Source organism: Alligator sinensis, unplaced genomic scaffold (genome assembly GCF_000455745.1).
Source record: "Alligator sinensis unplaced genomic scaffold, ASM45574v1 scaffold666_1, whole genome shotgun sequence".
In the NCBI taxonomy this organism is placed as follows: Eukaryota; Metazoa; Chordata; order Crocodylia; family Alligatoridae; genus Alligator; species Alligator sinensis.
This window is the reverse complement of record NW_005842216.1, coordinates 1820443-1824131: the sequence shown is the minus strand read 5'-3', so window position 1 is coordinate 1824131 and position 3689 is coordinate 1820443.

The window sequence follows — 3689 nt, the reverse complement described above, 5'->3', positions numbered from 1 at the left end:
AAGTTGACATTTTGGAGCTTCCCTTGGGCCACACATTCCAAATTTTATTAATCTCTAATGCTGAGTATCACACTGGCACACATGAATGCAAGTGCGTGCCGAAGTATGTACACACACACACACACACACACACACAGAGGCATGCGTGCCCCAATCCTGCATATTAGTTACTGGCCCAGACCCATAAGCCTATTAAAATACCTTTTTGCAGTACTTGAGTGGTAAAATGTATCACTTGTATTAACATTTTGCTTGATCTTCAGAGAAGACAATATTCTATACCATACATACTTTCCCAGTGATTCATTCTGCCCCAGATTTAACCTTCGAGAAAGTATGGACTTTTTAAAAAGTTTCTTTGCAAAGTATAATAGCTCAGCCAAAGATTTCATGAAATATTTTCCAGTTGCTATGTGGCCTTAGCCTCCTGATGAAAATAAATTCCAGCCTAGAATACATTTGATAATCTTTGCCAGTGTCCTGGGTTGGTGGTCTTGAAATTCTACAATTGAGTGGAAAACTGTTAAATGCTTGGGCTTTAGTGCATGTCTAATTCATTTTTTGCAGGGTTTTAGTTCTTTAAAAGTGTTTAAAACATGGTTTCACTGTATCATTTAATATTGCATGGTTTTGTGGAAATAAATTGTAGAAGTTTGATTCCCAAGCAGTTCAGAGAGTTATTTCTCTTTTGCTTACTCAGAAAGTATACAGGAGTCTCCTAAAAGTTAGTCAAAATAATAGAAAATGGCCACTGGTATTGAGCGTCTCAGTTTTCAGATGTCTGAGGTAGAACTTTAAGTGACAAAGATGAGGCCCACACCATCAGTGACTACCTTTGAAAGTATGGCTAGAAATCTTCTTCGTGTTTCTGTTAGGAGGAATCTGGTTAAAGAGTGTGTAAGGTATGCATGGTGTTAGGATTTTATCACAATCATACATCTATTTGTTTGATTTCTCTAAGTACCAAAGTGGATCTAATTCTGAAAGAAAATAAGGACTCTTATTCCATGTGTGGCAAATCGAGCTATTCTTTATCTTGACGTTGGTGTTAAGCACGGGTGGATGTAGGATTTTGAAAAGTGTGGGGAGGAAGGGAGAAAGAGAGAGATGATGTGGTGCATCATTTTTCTCCAGTTAAAGAGAAACAACGAGCTTTGCTAATACGTTAGGGGCCTAGTGCTATATAATTCAGTTTAAGATCAAAGAAAAACAAACTTTATTGGAAAGTGCTCTCATTTTCTAGATTATATATTAAGTTTAAAAAACACAACAAACTAGGAAAAACAAACAAAAGATATTCGGCATTTATACACACACTTTTTTTCCAGTGATGTGCAAGAGATCTGCCGATTAATCGATTCAATTAATTGACTCTGCTCCACAAGCGAGCCGAGGCAAACTGCACTGTGCTGCGTGCAGTTGTACTAGCAGCGAAATGTGCGCCAGCACGCAGAAAATGGCAGTGGTGCACTTTTGATCTTAAGCACCTCTGAAGTGTTTTAGTTCAAAAGTGTGCCACCGCCATTTTCTCCATCTGATGTGCATTTTGCTGCTTATACAACTGCATGTGTCGGAGTGCTGGGCATTTTTCAAAACACCCAACGCTGTGACACGCGTGTAAAAATGCCCATTATTTCAATAGTTCTGTAGTTATCACAGTACGTGTGGTTAAATGTACATCTCTTTTTCAGATTCATAAAACAATATCTAGCCTTTCTGAACATCCTGAGGGTGCATCCAATACTTCACTTACAGTCATTTCTATACGTGAGTTAAGGTTCACTTGGGTTAATATTACCACCTGAGTTAAGCTAGAGCTAAAAACAATCTGCATGGCTGAGAATTAGAAGGGAGACTTTACCAGGAATGACTAACAGGCAGCAAAATTACAAAAAAAAGAATAGCTTGAATAGAGGGAAATCAAGACCCTTAAAAAGGACAAAAGGTCATTAATACCTGTGGAGTGAAGAGAGATGTAGAGGAATCAGGTAGATTATAAAGAACCATGAAATCTGTTGACTCCCTCAGTGCTGCCTGAATAGAAATGCTGCTGTCCTTCCCAGACATTTGGTTTTAAAGTTTGGATAGAACAGGAATTAAAGGAGGGATGCAGGTACTAGTCTGGGTACTGGTAAATCTCCATGGAGGCTAATAATTAAATCCTGGTTTCCCCTGATAAAAAATTGCAAATTCTCCCATAAAAAATTGCAAATTCTCTAATAAATAAACCCCGCCAAGTCTGTTATTAAAATTAAAGTCCACAGCCTTGCTGGTGCACCTCACCACCAACCCACAGCCCCTGCTCTCCCAGTCCTGCCAGTGGGTCCCGAGCTGCCAGGGCTACGGACCTGGGTCTGCAGCCCCTTGCCCTCGCTCCCCCCTGCTGCCTGCTGTGGGCTTGGGTAGTGGGGGGAAGCTCCCTGCCGCCATGCGCAGTTCCAGGGGACAGGAGGGGACCCAGGCCCCGCAGATCTGTACATGGGGAAGGTGCAGGCTGTGGATTTGGGCTCCTGCCCTGGGGCCTCCGTAGCCCAGTGGGCATGACCTGGCACAGCAGGGAACAGCAGAGCTGCATGGAGAAGCTGCTTGCTGCTCACTGCTGTGAGCTCTGTGCTGCCCTGGCTATGCGCCTCTTGCACTGTGCCTCTGCTTTGAGGGGCGCAACCCCGCACCACTGCTCTCACTGCAGCCCCGCGCCAGGGCAGTGCGGAGCTTGGAGCGGTGAGCAGCTTCTCTGCGTGGTTCTGCTGTCCCCTCCCACCCTGCTTCCCACCCCTGGGGCCTCTGCAGCCCTGCGGGCATGACCTGGCACAGCATGGAACAGTGGAGGCATGTGGAGAAGCTGCTCACCACTGTGAGCTCTGTGCTGCCCTGGTGACCTGCCTCCTATGCGTGGGGCTGCAGTGAGAGCAGCGGCATGGAGTTGCGCCCCTCAAAGGAGCAGCATACACAGGAGGCGTGTTGTCAGGGCTGTGGAGGCCCTGGGAGAGAGAAGCAGGGTGGGAGCCGAGCCCGCAGCCTGCGCCTGCCCTGAGAATGGATCTGAGGATCATGGGTCCCCCCCTGCTCCTTGGAAGTGTGCATGCCAGTGGGGAGCCAGCCCTTCTCCTTCCCATCAGCCTCCCCTCCCCTTCTCCCAGATGAGCCACCCATGGCTTGTCCTGCTCCCTGCTGGGACCCTGCAGCCACGCATTGTGGCCCCAGGCCCCAAGCTCCCAGCACCGCTCGGCTAGACAGCACCACAGCCCTGCCCAGCTTCCTCTCTCCCTCCCTACAGGGACGTCAATCTCCCTCTGCCTCTCCCCTCCCCCTTACCTGTTGGAGCTGCTCTGTAGGCTGCCTGGGGCCATGTGCATGTACATGCACATGGCACTCCGTCTCACTGCCTTCCCAGCTCCATGCAGGCTGGAACTCTGCCAGCCTGCAGGAATTTCATTGCAAAATCCGTGGGTTTCTCTGGTAAAATGAGAAATCCACATTTGCTTCCAGTAAAAGGTAAAATCCACAGTTTACTCCATTTTTCCATGGGTAACAGAAAACCCAGATTCCTGGTGATGAGGCTGAGAGATCAAACCTACACCATGAGGAAAGTTTTAATAGCAAGGAGTTTGGAGTGGATAGCTTCAACCTGTATCTAGGCGAGTAACAATCACATGTAAACCAGTAAGATTTTGTTAATACTGGTATTT